At 45.6% G+C, this 8,043-nt stretch overlaps 1 protein-coding gene across 4 annotated transcripts in view; it reads right to left on the bottom strand.

Annotated features, from left to right (window-relative positions):
* Window positions 1-8,043, bottom strand: part of ric8b (RIC8 guanine nucleotide exchange factor B) — a 470,590-nt gene that overhangs the window by 418,725 nt on the left and 43,822 nt on the right. The window lies entirely within an intron of this gene.

Below are 8,043 nucleotides of genomic sequence, written 5' to 3'. Positions count from 1 at the left end.
TTGGTAAGAAGCCTCACAACACCCAGGTTAAAGTCCAACAGGTTTATCTGGAATTACTCAATGCACTCACCTGATGAAGGAGCAGCGCTCCGAAAGCTTGTGATTCCAAATAAACCTGTTGGACTTTAACCTGGTGTTGTGAGACTTCTTATTGTGCCCACCCCAGTCCAACGCTGGCATCTCCACATCATGTTCTTGGGAGTAGAGGCCATGGATTTGGGAGGTGCCGTTGAATGAGCCTTGGTGAGTTGTTGCAGTGCATCTTCCAGACAGTACGCATTGTTGACACTGTGCATTGGTGACGGAGGAAATATATGTTTAAGGTGGTGAATGGGGAACTGATCAAGTGTACATTCTCAACAAGTTACTGCTTATATATAAAATATGTCCCACATACTCCACACTGAATAACAAAAATGCTCCTCACCCATCCACACAACACGCAGATTACCACAACAGCAGTAAAAATGCTGGAAATCTATGGCCTCCTCCTCTTCCTCCCCTCCTAAATCACATCTATATATCTGGGACTTGCCTTGTGATCACTGAAGGGCAGGTCTATACCAGACACTTCACCCTTTCCATCACTTTCAAAACTAGGCCACAAAGTTACAATCCAATCATACCATGATACGACAGTGAGATCAAAACAAAGGCACTGCAGAGGGAGTGATCGTAACATCAGCTAAATTGAGAATGATGACCACCAGACAGAAGATGGTTGTTTTAACCTGTCGCCTTTAATTCAAGGCAAAACTGGAGTCGTGGCGATGGGCATGCAACCTCAAAGTCTGCCTAGAGACAAGCCCATATGACCTGCTTGTCATGGTGGCAGAGGCCCAAATCAAATGTTATTGAAAGTACGGTGCAGTAAGTTTTAACATCTGAACAGAAAAGGAGAAGACTGTTGCTCTTGCTGCTTGCAGTCTCTCAAGAGGTCATCAGATTGAAAGATTTGGGGAAGGCAAGTACTTTGATGCCAGGCAGAAGTAAAGGATTGGTTTTGTGGGAACATCCGAGTGGAGGGCTGGTGAGGATGGAATCCATGTTGGAGGAAACGAGGAGCGTGAAGAGTTGACAAGCACGGAATCATCAGAGGAAACCTGGCAACAGGAAATCCATGTTATTATCTTCAGTGTTGAGTAAAGAGGCCTTGGTTTAAAAGGATCCCGAAAGATTCACCTGAGTAAAGCAGGTAGAAGATGATCCTGTTAAAGCCAGGAGCTTTGAACTTGAACTCAGACTTCATGTCCGTGGACAGTGCGGTGTAATATATAAACACAGTGAGGATTTTCAGTGCTAGGAACTTACTAGAGGACACCTTTTTTGTAGATTAGTTGCCTATTCAGTAATGTTTAGTCTACGTTTGTAAAAAAATCTTAATGTGGAATCTAGTGCAATCTTTGGAGTCAGTTCACTTTTTACAAGTCATTGGACTCTAAGGGGACTGTAACAAAATGAAGACGACAAAAGAATATGGGGAAATGGGATTGCTGAGATGGGTGGCGGAATGACCACACAGAGGGTGCTGGGCGAGTGGAATCGGCTGCCGTCAGTGGTGGTGGAGGCAAACTCAATATGGTCTTTTAAGAGACTCCTGGATGAGTACATGGGACTTAATAGGATGGAGGGTTATAGGTAGGCCTAGAAGGTAGGGATATGTTCGGCACAACTTGTGGGGCCGAAGGGCCTGTTTTGTGCTGTCGTTTTCTATGTTTCTATAATCTCTCCAGTATGTAAGGACGACACAGTGGTTAGCACTGCTGCTTCACAGTGCCAGGGTTCAATTTGCGCCTCGGGTGACTGTGACTGTATGGAGTTTGCACATTCTCCCCATGTCTATGTGGGTTTCCTCCGGGTGCTCTGGTTTCCTCCCATACTGCAAAGGTGTGTAGGTTAGATGGATTGGCCATGCTAATTGCCCCTTAGTGTTCCAAGATGTGTAGGTTAGGGAGATTAGTGGGATAAATGTGTGGGGTTACAGTGTAGGGGGTGGGCCTGGGTAAGATGCTCTGTCGGAGAGTCGGTGCAGACTCAATGGGGCTTCTGCACTGTTGGGATTCTGTGATATCTAATTCGAAAAATGCAATGCTGAGAGAGACAACCTAATCCCACTTTCCAGCTCTTGGTTTGTAGCCTGTAGGTTATTGCACATCACGTGCCTATTCAAATGTTTTAAAAAATATAATGAAGGTTTCTGTCTGTACCACCCTTTCAGACAGCGAAATCCAGACCTCAACTACCCTCTGGACAAAATCATTTCTCAACTCCACTCCAATTCTGTTAAAACAATGTCCCCTGTTATTGGCCTTGCTGCTTATTCAGATAGGTCTACCTCTCCATTTTAGCTGGGCCTGTCATGATTTTGCATACCTCGATTAAATTGAGACGTCCCCGCAGTGCTGTTAGGGAGGCGATTCCAGGATTTTGACCCAGCGACAGTGAAGGAACAGCCATATATTTCCAAATCAGGATGTTTGTGGCTGGGATGGGAACTTGTAGATGATAGTGTTCGCATGCAGCTGCTGCCCATCGCTTTCTGGGTGCAAGAGGTTGTGGGTTTGTAGATGGCACACACGGCTGTCACTGTGCATCATTGATGGAGAGAGTGAGTGTTTATGGTGGTGGATTGGGGTACCAATCAAGTGAACTGCTTTGTCCTGGATGATGTCAAGTTTCATGAATGTTGTTGGAGCTGCACTCATCCAGGCAAGTATTCCATCATACTCTCCACTTGTACCTTGTAGATGGGGGGAATTTCCCAGTGTCCGATCTGCTCTTGTATTTACATGGCTAGTCCAGTTCACACACAATGTTGATAATGGGGGATTCAGCAATGGCAATGCCATTATGTGTTGGCAGAGATTATTCGATTCTCTCTCTTGATAGAGATGGTCGTCATTTGGCACTTGTGTGGCATGAATGTTATTCGCCTCCTAGCAGCCTAAACCTGAATATTGTCCAGGTCTTGCTTCATAGGGACATAGACTGCTTCAGTACCTAAGCTGTCGCAAGCAGTGCTGAACACTATGCAGTTATCACTGAACATCTGCATTTCTGACCTCATTATGGAAGCAAGGTCATTGATGAAGCAGCTGAAGATGGCTGGGCCTAGGACACTCGCCTGAGGAACTCCTGCAGTGATGTCCTGAAGCTGAGATGATTGACCTCCAACCACCACAATCAGCTTCTGGATGTGCTAGGTACAACTCCAACCAGTGGAGAGTTTTCCACCTGATTCCCATCGACTCCAGTTTTGCTAGGGCTCCCTGATGCCATACTCGGTCAAATGCTGCCCTGATGTCAAGAACAGTGACTAAAACCTCACCTCTGGAGTTCAGCTCTTTTGTCCATGTTTAGACCAAGGCTTAATGAGGTCAGGAGCTGAGTGATCCTGGCTGAACCCAAACTGAGTGCCAGTGAGCAGGTTATTGCTGAGTAAGTGCTGCTTGATAGCACTGTTGAGGACCCCTTCCATCACTTTACTGATGATCAAGAATAGACTGATGGGGCAGTAATCAGCTCGGTTGGATTTGTCTGCTTTTTGAGTACAGGACATACCTGGGCAATATTCCACATTGTCAGGCAGAGATCAGTGTAGTAACTGTACTGGAACAGCTGGGATTCTGGAGGGCAAGTTCTGGAGCACAAGTATTCAGGACTATTGCCGGACTATTTCCAGGGCCCATTGCCTTTGCGGTATCCAGTGCCTTCAGCTGTTTCCTGATATCATGTGGAGTGAATCGAATTGGCTGATGACTGGCATTTGTGATCCTGGGGACCTCATGAAAAGGCCGAGATGGATCATCCACTTGACACTTCTGGCTGAATATTTTTGCAAATATTTCAATCTTCCCTTTTGTACCGTTGTGTTGTCCACTACTTCAGCAGCCACTCCTTTGATGACTCCAAGATGAAGTCAAAGCTGCCAGCATAATCAAGGACCCCACGCACCCCAGACATTCTCTCTTTCACCTTCTTCCGTCGGGAAAAAGATACAAAAGTTTGAGGTCACATACCAACCGACTCAAGAACAGCTTCTTCCCTGCTGCTGTCAGACTTTTGAATGGACTTACCTTGCATTAAGTTGATCTTTCTCTACACCCTAGCTATGACTGTAACACTACATTCTGCACTCCCATTTCCTTCTCTATGAACGGTATGCTCTGTCTGTACAGCGCGCAAGAAACAATACCTTTCACTGTGTGTTAATACATGTGACAATAATAAATCAAATCAAATCAAAAACATGCTCCTTAAAAGCTACCACTTTGACCAAACCTTTGGTCATCTGTCCTAATATCTCAGTGTCAAATTTTAGTTGATTACGCACCTGTGAAGCACCTTGGGATGTTCTACAATGTTGCAGGTGCTATATAAATGCAAGCTTTTGTTGTTGGAGATTCGATTAAGAATTGTTTCGTGTAAAGTTCAATACTTCAACAAGTCAGACTCATGAATCATTACTGTCACAATCTCTGGGAATGTGTGTGCACTGACTGTTAGCCAACAGAAAGGGCTTTATCGAATGTGTAATTCAGAATATGAGTGCATTCAGGTAGCTCAGGTGTATAAACCGTGGCTGCAGGAAGGAAGGGAGAAAGGACACGATAACATCCTGAGAAATAAGTGTATGCACCCTCCAACCTGCCTCTGACATAGCCACCAGCATCACATTCCAGCTCACTTTGCTAATTATTCACTATAAATAAAACATCATCTTCTGAGTGGCTTTGTGGAAAGGAGGTCTCAATTAAAGGAGCTGGGTACTTGCATTCCTGCCTGCGGCTTCAGGTCTCCCGAGAGCCCCTTTCACTGATGCAGGTTACATCTTCGCTTTGCCATTTAGCCTGATTATGACTGTGAGTCAGACCCTTTTGTACAACAATCTTCCTGGCCTGTTGTGCGTCTGTCAGTGCCAATACCTGGAATTAATTACACCGTTCGTACCTTTGCCAGTTTAACAAAGCAAAACCCCGCTCTCCCCGGGTAAATCGCTTTGGTTAGTGTTGGAGGGACTAGTTTATCTTTCTCTAATTGAGTGCCACATAATAGTTCCGACCTTTTCACAAGGCATCGACTGTGAGATGCATTCTGAAGAAAGAAAAATTCAAAGCTGTACTGTCGGCCTGAATGATCTGTTAATTAAACCGGTGCTTTTAATGAGAGGTTGCCAGTCGCACAGGTCCTGCTGTATCTGCTCAGTTTTAACCTTTGTTTGAGTTTCCGCCTATGTCTGGCTCAAGTTAATTGGTCCACACTAATTTACACAGATTCCAGGCTTCTGGATAAGGTTGGCAAGGAATCATTTAATGACAATGTATCATTAATTTTAAAACGGTGACAGATTTTTGTTAGTCAAAGGTACTAAGGGATCCAGGGCAAAGGCAGGTAAATAGAGTTACCTTGGAGATTGGCAATGATTTCATTTAAATGGCAGCACGGGCTCAAAGGGTTAGACAGCCTCTTCCTACATCCGTGTGTCAAGGGTTAATGTTTGACTGATAGGAAAGGCAAAACAATTGCTTGGCTTCCGACGAAAAGGAACTCACCCAAAACACTAAGCTGTCATTTCACAGACGCTGCGCATTTGCCTGTAATGTTTGTGCAAAAAGTAATGCAAATTTTTGAAACCATTCAGATGCCTCTCATTTAAATAGCAAAACAGTAAAGGAATCCTTCAATATTGTAACATGTAAATGAGCTCTCAATTAGCTTCCTTTGTAGGGACATTGGAGCAGGAGTAGGCCATTCAGCCCTTCTAACCTGCTCCACCATGCAATAAGATCATGGCTGATCTGTTTGTGGTCTCAGCTCCACTTTTCGATCTATCCCTATAACCTTTGATCCCATGCCAAACAAAACTCTGCCTTGAGTAAATTCTAAGACCCAGCCTCCACTGCTCTCTGGGGAAGAGAGTTCCACACACCAAACACCCTCTATAAGAGAAAAAGTTTCTCCTCATGGACATATTAAACGGGAGACCGTTTATTTTTAAAACTATGGCCCCGAGTTTTATTCTCCCCCACACCATTTTTCCACTTATTGCAAAGCTGTTTTTCACATTTAAGACAGGTTTTTTCCCCTATTTGCTACACATTACTGGCACGGTGGCACAGTGGGTTAGCACTGCTGCCTCACAGCGCCAGGGACCCGGGTTCAATTCCCGGCTCGGGTCACTGTCTGTGCGGAGTCTGCACGTTCTCCACGTGTCTGCGTGGGTTTCCTCCGGGTGCTCCGGTTTTCCCCCACAGTCAGAAAGACGCGCTGGTTAGGGTGCATTGGCCGTGCTAAGTTCTCCCACAGTGTACCCGAACAGGTGCCGGAGTGTAGCGACTAGGGGATTTTCACAGTAACTTCATTGCAGTGTTAATGTAAGCGAATTGTGACTAATAAATGAACGTTGTCCTTTTACCTCTTTCTAAGCCAAGCTGTACATGCAGCTCTACCCCTATGGAATTGGACAATATCAGTGTGGAACTCTTCTTAAAAAGGAGGGAAAGAACAAAAAGAGCCAGATGACAAATATACTTTGGAAGTGACCTGGGCTGAATTCTCCCGTCCTGTGGCAGAGGGCGGGAACGAGGAATGTTTCCCGCTGCAGAGGCTGATGGGAAACCACGCCATATCTTCTGGCTCCAACCTCATTAATTATGCACTCGGGGGTTTAGCGCCGTATTCCGTGGCAGGGCGGACATGATGGCATGAGTCCCACCATCACATCTGGGTGCCATATTGAACAGGTGCCCAATATTATGGACCCACCATTGAAGGAAGGTGATGGACCTCCTGAATTCAGAAGATGGATCTCCGGCTGGAAGATGGACTTCCTCGATCTAAAGCTGGAAGATGGACGACCTCGATGAACACGGAATCTGGAAGATCCACCTGTAGAGGCTCCCCCCACCCCCTTGTGTGGTGTTCCAGGGTCTAGGGTTGCTGGTGACCTCCATCCTGAACTCTGGAGGCGGTCCCAAGCATTGGTCAGGTGAGTTCCGACTCCTGTCCGCCATGTTGTTCCTGATGTGCTCTGGACCGGCGGATATTCCAGCCAGTGTCATGGAGAATCAGGAGTGGGTGGAAGATTCCAAGCAAACTTTCATCTGCATCCCATTAGCGGGACACAAATCAGTTTCATGCCAGTCTCCAGTGGGTTTCTCCATCTGCCACGGCAGGCATCAGCGGAGGATCCCGTGGGAAATTCATAAATTCATGCCAGCGTAAAACTGATTTTTGGACTCATGTTAAATTTGTCCCTGCTCCCCAACCACCAGCCACCCCCACCCCCCCCGAACCCACTGGCGGGACCATGGGCAGAATTCCACCCATTGTTTTTGTAAGTTTGAAAATTCTGGGATTGGAAGGTAATGAGAATATACATACCAAATAGCAAGGGTTACAGTAACGAACCTGGAATATTTGCAGTCTAGCCAGAAGCCATTTGGCCCATCAAGTGCATGCTGGCTCTTTGCTGGAGAAATTCAGAACTAAACTCACTACACTGCGCACTCTCCGCGGTCTGGCACCTTTCCATTTCAACAGTATACATTTCTACAAAAATATCAACAGAATCTCTAATTAGTTATCCTGCTAGACTAGTGATATGACAGTTTGATTTATTAATTTAAACTCACTAGTTTAAAACTGAGCTCTAACAGCAAGTTAATAAAAATGACACACGGAAGTAAATCTGGCACAATTATGAGGATGTTTCCACTAGTAGGAAAAACTAGAACCAGAGGGCACAACCTCAGGCTTAAGGGACGATCCTTTAAAACAGAAATGAGGAGGAATTTCTTCAGCCAGAGAGTGGTGAACCTGTGGAACTCTTTGCCGCAGAAGGTTGTGGAGACCAGGTCATTGAGTGTCTTTAAGGCAGAGATAGATAGGTAGTTGATTAATAAGGGGATCAGGGGTTATGGGGAAAAGACAGGAGAATGGGGACGAGAAAAATATCAGCCATGATTGAAAGGCAGAGCAGACTCGATGGGCCAAGTGGCCTAATTCTGTTTCTATGTCTTATGGTCTTTTGGAGAAGTGCTA

This window comes from Mustelus asterias, chromosome 9 (genome assembly GCF_964213995.1).
Source record: "Mustelus asterias chromosome 9, sMusAst1.hap1.1, whole genome shotgun sequence".
Lineage (NCBI taxonomy): Eukaryota > Metazoa > Chordata > Chondrichthyes > Carcharhiniformes > Triakidae > Mustelus > Mustelus asterias.
The sequence above is the reverse complement of the archived record's forward strand: the minus strand, read 5'-3'. Positions and strand labels throughout refer to the sequence as shown.